Here is an 8,895-nt window from a genome sequence, read left to right as displayed (position 1 = left end):
TCTTCATTATTTTCTTCTCCCTGCTATCTGGGACATAAGTGAGATGGCTGGACTGCAAGCAGCCATTTTTGAGAATGAGGTGACTTTAGGGATGGAGGTCATGCAGAGTGAAACGAAATTTATGAGTTTCATTCCAGCCCTCATCATCTCCCATCAATCTGCTATGCAAAAGACAAATTAACTTCCTACTTGTTTAAGCTACATTCATAGGTTTTTTGTCTGACCTGGCAGGTTCCCAACTCTAAAGCCACTCCTCAGAGATGAATTCGGGAGCCATTCACTCACCTAATTGAATCCATACCTTGTATGTATCCTTTGCACTCCTGTTTGCTGGCTCAGAGGCAAGCTGAAGAGAAAGCAGTCCCTGAACTGTGTATAAGTTGTCATTCCCATCACTCTTTGAACCTGCTTTGGATTTTGATTAAATGACTTGCTGTCTTTAGGTCCTCCCAGAGGTATCCTGGAGCTCTCCTGGTGGTTCAGATGGTACAGAATTTGCCTGTACTGCAGGAGACCCGAGTTCAGTCCCTGGGTGGGAAAGATCCTCTGGAGAAGGAAATGGCAGCCCACTCCAGTATTCTTTCCTGGGAAATCCCATGGACAGGGAAGCCATGGGGTCTCAAGAATCAGACATGGCTTAGTGACTAAACCACCACCAGATCAGATCAGATCAGTCGCTCAGTTGTATCCAACTCTTTGCGACCCATGAATCGCAGCACGCCAGGCCTCCCTGTCCATCACCAACTCCCGGAGTTCACTCAGACTCACGTCCATCGAGTCAGTGATGCCATCCAGCCATCTCATCCTCTGTCGTCCCCTTCTCCTCCTGCCCCCAATCCCTCCCAGCATCAGAGTCTTTTCCAATGAGTCAACTCTTCGCATGAGGTGGCCAAAGGACTGGAGTTTCAGCTTTAGCATCATTCCTTCCAAAGAAATCCCAGGGCTGATCTCCTTCAGAATGGACTGGTTGGATCTCCTTGCAGTCCAAGGGACTCTCAAGAGTCTTCTCCAACACCACAGTTCAAAAGCATCAATTCTTTGGCGCTCAGCCTTCTTCACAGTCCAACTCTCACATCTATACATGACCACAGGAAAAACCATAGCCTTGACTAGATGAACCTTTGTTGGCAAAGTAATGTCTCTGCTTTTGAATATGCTATCTAGGTTGGTCATTCATGGCTGCAGTCACCATCTGCAGTGATTTTGGAGCCCAGAAAAATAAAGTCTGACACTGTTTCCACTGTTTCCCCATCTATTTCCCATGAAATGATGGGACCGGATGCCATGATCTTCGTTTTCTGAATGTTGAGCTTTAAGCCAGGTTTTTCTGTCTCTACTTTCACCTTCATCAAGAGGCTTTTGAGTTCCTCTTCACTTTCTGCCATAACGGTGGTGTCATCTGTATATCTGAGGTTATTGATATTTCTCCCTGCAATCTTGATTCCAGCTTGTGCTTCTTCCAGCCCAGCGTTTCTCATGATGTACTCTGCATATAAGTTAAATAGACAGGGTGACAATATACAGCCTTGACGTACTCCTTTTCCTATTTGGAACTAGTCTGTTGTTCCATGTCCAGTTCTAACTGTTGCTTCCTGACCTGCATACAAATTTCTCAAGAGGCAGATCGGGTGGTCTGGTATTCCCATCACTTGAGGAATTTTCCACAGTTTATTGTGATCCACACAGTCAAAGGCTTTGGCATAGTCAATAAAGCAGAAATAGATGTTTTTCTGGAACTCTCTTGCTTTTTCGATGATCCAGCGGATGTTGGCAATTTGATCTCTGGTTCCTCTGCCTTTTCTAAAACCAGCTTGAACATCAGGAAGTTCACGGTTCACATATTGCTGAAGCCTGGCTTGGAGAGTTTTAAGCATTACTTTACTAGCGTGTGAGATGAGTGCAAATGTGCGGTAGTTTGAGCATTCTTTGGCATTGCCTTTCTTTTGGATTGGAATGAAAACTGACCTTTTCCAGTCCTGTGGCCATTGCTGAGTTTTCCAAATTTGTTGGAAACCACCACCAGAGGTATCCTAAAATGAGGACTTAGATGCATGTACTTTATTCAGGAGGTAATCCCAGGAAAGTCCAGTGGGGGAATGGAGAAGTGAGATGAGGAGAGGATGGGAGCCATAAAGTGCACATCAGCAAGCAAATCTTTGTGGGCAACTGGAGCCGACACCCTGAGGGAGCACTGGGAATGGCAAAACAGGCCTCAGAGGGGTGAGGAAGATGAGTTCCCTGCCCACTAACCCTCTGTTCCCCAGCACTCAGAGGGGAGCCCAAGCAGCCTTCTATGGCTAGAGGACTCCTGAGGCAGGTGTTGGCAGTAAGCAGCCCTCAGATCACAGTGGAAAGTGCCCAGGGGCTGTGGGCGGGCACTCATGCCCACTCTGACTCTCCTCCAGGGCCTTCCCTGCTGTGAAGTCAGATCATCTCAGAAGCAGAAAAGAGAATCTCTCCTTTAAGAAAAGGATTTACGTAAATTACTGTCAAATGTTCTACTCCTGAGCTATATACCATTTGTTTCAATTGAAACCACTTTTTTTTTTTTCGAGTGAAATAACCACTGAGAGTGGTTGGTTTTTCATGCTCCGCACAGTCAGTTGCCCTGGCCAGGACAAGCTGCATCATATGCAGGATCTTGTGCAAAACAGAAATGCAGAGCCCTTGTTTAAAAATTATTAAGAATTTCAAGGTGGTGACAGCAGAGCATCAGCAAAGCTTGGGACCTTTCTATGCGTGGGGTTCCCCTGCAACAATGACTTGAAGTCTCTGAAGTTTCACAATGCTTTGTAAGTTGTAGGTTCCTTGGAAGATCTATTAGTTCACACTCAGAGTTTCCAACTCAGATTTTATTTTTGTCCCCGTTTTTATAGGGGGAAGGGATTGTTCTCCCTCTGACTCCTGACACTGAAGATCCAAGAAAATTAGAGCTCTTTCTCTCAGAAGCGGCTGAGAGCCTTTCTGTTTTTATATTTATTCCAAACCCCTAATTTATCCCTCACTCCCCACTGCCCCTTTGGTAAGCGTAAGTTTGTTTTCTCTGTCGATGAGCCTATTTCTGTTTTATAAATAAGTTCACGTGTGTCATTGTTTTAGATTCCACATAAAAATGATATCATGGTGATATTTGTCTTTCTCTGACTTTCTTCACTCAGTATGATAATCTCTAGGTTCATCCATGGTGCTACAAATGGCACTGTTTCATTCTTTATTATGTCAGCAATAGTTCATTTACACACACACACACACACACACATCTCACATCTTCTTTACCTATTCCTCTTTCAACGGTCATTTAAGTTGCTTCCATGTCTTGGCTATTGTAGATGGTGCTGCAGTGAACATTGGGGTGGGTGTACCCTTAAGAATTACAGTTTTCTCCACATATATGCCCAGGAATGGGATTGCAGAATCAGATGGTGACTATTTTTAGCTTTTTAAGGACCCTGCATACTGCTCTCCATAGTGGCTACACCAATTTACATTTCCCCCGGGAATATTCTCTGCTACTCAGAGGCAGCTATTTGGTTTCCGTTTTTAGGTAATTACCTCTGTATGTCTAAATACTATGCTTGCATTGCTATTTCTTGGTTTATCAACTTTAGACATTATCTCTTGACTTCCTGCTGTGAATGATAAGGATTTAGCCTACCGACACTCCTCTCTCAGTGGAGGTATCTTGTTATTTTTAGTTCCTCTAGTGGCTACTGTTGTAACATGAAGTAATAGACTTAAATCTTTCTAGTTCCAGTGATTTTAAGCAACACCTTCTTGATGCCTCCCTTTATGAAAATCCTCAAACGCTTGTCTTTTCCTTAAACTCTTCTCTCCATGCTCTACTTCTCAATTTCTGACATTGTAATTTTACTTTCCCATTGTCAAGCTGGTAAGGTTTACATTCTGATATGCAACCACAGTTTGTTCCTCCATACTTCATCTACCTTGAATCTCGAAGGTGAAAATCTCCAGGGGAGGAGAGGAGAGAGAGATTTCGGAGCTAACCCTGACCTGAAGGGAACGCAGAAATAAGAGTGCTTCATTAAAGGAAGAAGTGGGAGCTGAGTCATCACCTGGGGGGCAGGAACTGCACAGGAAGGCTCTGTTTTGAGAACATCTCCACAGTACTCAGCATCTCTCCAAGTGTCATTGAAACCTGATGACTCTGGTCCATCCCTAATAGCTCAGCCCCTATTTGACTTGTTCTGTATAGCTTATCCTCACTTCATAACATCCTGAGATACCAGTAAGTGCCCCATCAGATCAGATCAGATCAGTTGCTCAGTCGTGTCCGACTCTTTGCGACCCCATGAATCGCAGCACGCCAGGCCTCCCTGTCCATCACCAACTCCCGGAGTTCACTCAGACTCATGTCCACCGAGTCAGTGATGCCATCCAGCCATCTCATCCTCTGTTGTCCCCTTCTTTTCTCGCCCCCAATCCCTCCCAGCATCAGAGTCTTTTCCAATGAGTCAACTCTTCGCATGAGGTGGCCAAAGGACTGGAGTTTCAGCTTTAGCATCATTCCTTCCAAAGAAATCCCAGGGCTGATTTCCTTCAGAATGGACTGGTTGGATCTCCTTGCAGTCCAAGGGACTCTCAAGAGTCTTCTCCAACACCACAGTTCAAAAGCATCAATTTTTTGGTGCTCAGCCTTCTTCACAGTCCAACTCTCACATCTATACATGACCACAGGAAAAACCACAGCCTTGACTAGATGAACCTTTGTTGGCCAAGTAATGTCTCTGCTTTTGAATATGCTATCTAGGTTGGTCATAACTTTCCTTCCAAGGAGTAAGCGTCTTACCCCATAGGAGCTTTAAAACTCATCAGGCAAAATCCCCTGCATTGGCCCTGGAATTCAAGGGGGTGCCAAGGTACCAGCCTCACACTCTCCACTGCCTACTTGGTTAGCCAGCCCCTCCTTTCCTGGCCTGCAGCTGATTCCTTTTCCTCCTCACCTTTCCATCTGCCTCTGTCATTCCTACGAGATGGGGGGAGGACATTCTCCATGGCATTTCTACACATCTTATGACCGTTTTTGTCCAGACAACTGTTTCAAGATTGTTTGCACAGCACATATTCTTGGAAGCTAGAGATGATGTCTCTAGGTTGGAGGACAGTTTTGTTTCAGAGACTGTCCCCAGGGGCAGAGGTAGGGCAGGGCATGTTCACTAGTGGTTTCACTATAGGATTGAGGGTTGCCTCAGCTGTAATGTGGACCTCTATGTGGGCAGTATATTCCCCGGCGGGCTCTGCATCGCCCTGTGAGGCTTGGGGGACAGGCAGACCTGATGCAAACATGGCTGCCACTGCACCATGAGTAATAAACTGTCTATGGCTGTTTGAGCTGGCTGTTTTCTTGCTGGCTATGACACGTGGCTAGGCAGTAAACCTAGCTGGTATTTGGTCATTGCTGCTTAGGCTTGTCCACCTGGACATAGACCACTTCTGAGCCGCAAGCTTCCTCCTGGGAGTCAAACCCTCTATGTTTATTCAAGGTGCAGCCCCTGACACCCCACCTTCTTACGCCTCACAAACCTCTTCACTGTGGATGTCTCTCTTTTGCTCTTCTTACTGTCATTCAGATGTCACATTTCAGGGGAGGTGGTAGATAATTCATGTGTGCACTCAGGTTACCTAATTGGAATAGAAGCTCTATTTGCATTTCTATACAGACAGAAAAAAGAATACAGAGAAAGCTTTCTGAGTTGTCAGTAGCTTTGCAAATATTGCACAACATTCAGCTAGTAAATTGCAAAGCATAATACACCATAAAAAGGGATGTGTTTGCTGATTCCAAATCTCTCCCTCCTGCATGGCTTCTCAGATTTTCACCATAGGGATCAGCAGAAACTTTTAAGGATCAGCAGAACCTTTTAAAGATCAGAGGATGAATGGTCTCTTTCTCAGCAGCAGCAAAGATGGGAAAGCTGAGAGCGATGTGCTTCACATGAACCTCAGAGGTGGCCTGGGGGATTGGTCCACAGAATAGCCTTCCACATGTTCCTGGGCACAGGGGTGGGAGAAGCTTCCACTTACTGGACTCAGTGCAGGTAGGTATCCTCAGACATCTCACCTGGGTGAAAGGGAATGATATACCCAATGGAATGCAGAGTTCCAGAGAACAGCAAGGAGAGATAAGAAGGCCTTCTTAAATGAACAATGCAAAGAAATAGAGGAAAACAACAGAATGGGAAAGACTAGAGATCTCTTCAAGAAGATTGGAGATAACAAAGAAACATTTCATGCAAAAATGGGCACAATAAAGGACAGAAATAGTATGGACCTAACAGAAGTGGAAGATATTAAGAAGAGGTGGCAAGAATACACAGAAGAACAATACAAAAAAGGTCTTAATGACCTGGATAACCACAATGGTTTGATCATTCACCTAGAGCCAGACATCCTGGAGTGTGAAGTCAAGTGGGCCTTAGAAAGCATTACTACGAACAAAGCCAGTGAAGGTGATGGAATTCCAGTTGAGCTATTTCAAATCCTAAAAGATGATGCTGTTAAAGTGCTGCACTCAACATGTCAGCAAACTTGAAAAACTCAGCAGGGGCCACAGGACTGGAAAATGTCAGTTTTCATTTCAATCCCAAAAAAGGGCAATGGCAAACTGTTAAACTATGCTCATTCCACAGGCTAATAAGGTTATACTCAAAATCCTTCAAGCCAAGCTTCAGCAGTACATGAACTGAGAACTTCCAGATATATAAGCTGGATTTAGAAAAGGCAGAGGAACCAGAGATCAAACTGCCACCATTTGCAAGGGAAATTGCAAGAAAAGCATCTACTTCTGCTTGATTGACTACACTAAAGTCTTTGACTGTGGATCACAACAAGCTATGGAAAATTCTTAAAGAGATGGGAATACCGACCACTTTACATGCCTCCTGAGAAATCTGTATGCAGGTCAAGAAGCAACAGTTAGAACTGGACATGGAAAAATGGACTGGTTCCAAATTGGGAAAGGAGTATGTCAAGGTTGTATATTGTCATGTTGCTTATTTAACTTGCATGCAGAGTACATCATGTAAAATACTGGGCTGGGTGAAGCATAAGCTGGAATCAAGATTGTCGGGAGAAGTATTAATAAATTCAGATATGCAAATGATACTACTCTGATGGCAAAAGTGAAGAGGAACTAAATAGCCTCTTGAGGTGAAAGAGAAGAGTGAAAAAGCTGGCTTGACACTCAACATTGAAAAAACTAAGATCATGGCATCTGGGCCCATCACTTCATGACAAATAGATGGGGAAAAAGTGGAAGCAGTGACAAATTTTCTTTTCTTGGGCTCCAAAGTCACTGTGAATGGTGATTGCAGCTATAACATTAAAAGATGCTTCCTCCTTGGAAGAAAAGCTATGACAAACCTAGAGAGCATATTAAAAAGCAGAGACATCACTTTGCCAACAGGGTCCATATAGTCAAAGCTATGGTTTTTCCAGTAGTCATGTATGAATGTGAAAGTTGGACTATAAAGAAGGCAGAGTGCCAAAGAACTGATGCTTTCGAATTGTGGTGTTGGACAAGACTCTTGAGAGTCCCTTGGACTGCAAGGAGATCAAACCAGTCAATCCTAAATGAAATCAGTCCTGAATATTCATAGGAAGGACTGATACTGAAGCGGAAGCTCTAATACTTTGGCCACCTGATGCAAAGAGCTGACTCACTGGAAAAGACACTGATGCTAGGAAAGATTGAAGGCAGGAGGAGAAGGGGGCAGTAGAGGACGAGATGGTTAGATAACATCACCAACTCAATGGACAGGAATCTGAGCAAACTCTGGAAGATAGTGAAGGACAGGGGAGTCTGGCATGCTGCAGTCCATGGGGTTACGAAGAGTTGGACACCACTTAGTGAGTGAGCAACAGCAATTCAGAAAAAGATACATGCTGCTGTTAAAGCACTTGAATTCCTTCTGTAAAAAAGTTGTCATTAATATACTGAAAAAAATTGTAACTATGTATGATGATGGATGTTAGCTAGTTTTATTGTGATGATCATTTGGCTGTACATACTAACATCGAATCATTATGTTATACACCTGGGACTGTCATAATGTTAATATGTCAATTATACCTCAATAAAAATGATTAAAAATTGTTATTAGTATATTAATATATTAGAATCAGATACCTGCCGATTTTACCATCTGCTGAAAATTGTAGAAAGCAAATGTAAGATGTCTATGAAGTGAGTAGCAAGCCCTGGAATTACAAAGAGAACCCTGGTTAGAGATGTTTAGTGGCCTGTGGTGGCAATAGTGAGGTTATTTGCAGGGATGGTTTCCTCCCTAGAGTGGATGCATAAAGCTACCTAATATCCTTTAATAAATCTCTTTCTGCATAAACTAGCTAGAGAGGGTTCTTGTCGGCCAGGAATGCTGATCAAGGCATACACAGAAGACAGAGAAGGTAGCAGCAGTCAGGAAGGGAGGGAGAAAATCAAAGGAGACTTTGAGGTCTCTAGGGAGAAAAAAAGGTCTCCTAGGAAGAAAACCAAAAATAGAGAAGTCAGCTTTCACTAAGCTGCAAGGAAACAGTAAATTCCTTGGAAAGAACTCATAATATACAATGTGTAGGGGAGGGTTATAGGTTCGACACAAGAGAAGAAGTGTATTTACTTGAGAAATGAATTCCCTAGAGATGTAAAAATCAGTAAAATGTTCCTTCTTTGGATGCATCATATTTTACAATGTACTAGTTGAATGCTTTGGACATGAATAAACACATGAACCTATCGGTTTACCCGTGTTGGAAAGGAAGTAGCTGTCTGACTCATGCTACACATGGATCTGTGCTGATGAAACACAGATGTGGAGTGTGGAAAAATGTCCATTAGAGGCCCCCCCGGGAGGTGGGCTGGCGATCTGGGGGTGGCTTTTC

This window comes from Bos taurus, chromosome 20 (genome assembly GCF_002263795.3).
Source record: "Bos taurus isolate L1 Dominette 01449 registration number 42190680 breed Hereford chromosome 20, ARS-UCD2.0, whole genome shotgun sequence".
NCBI lineage: Eukaryota > Metazoa > Chordata > Mammalia > Artiodactyla > Bovidae > Bos > Bos taurus.
The sequence above is the reverse complement of the archived record's forward strand: the minus strand, read 5'-3'. Positions refer to the sequence as shown.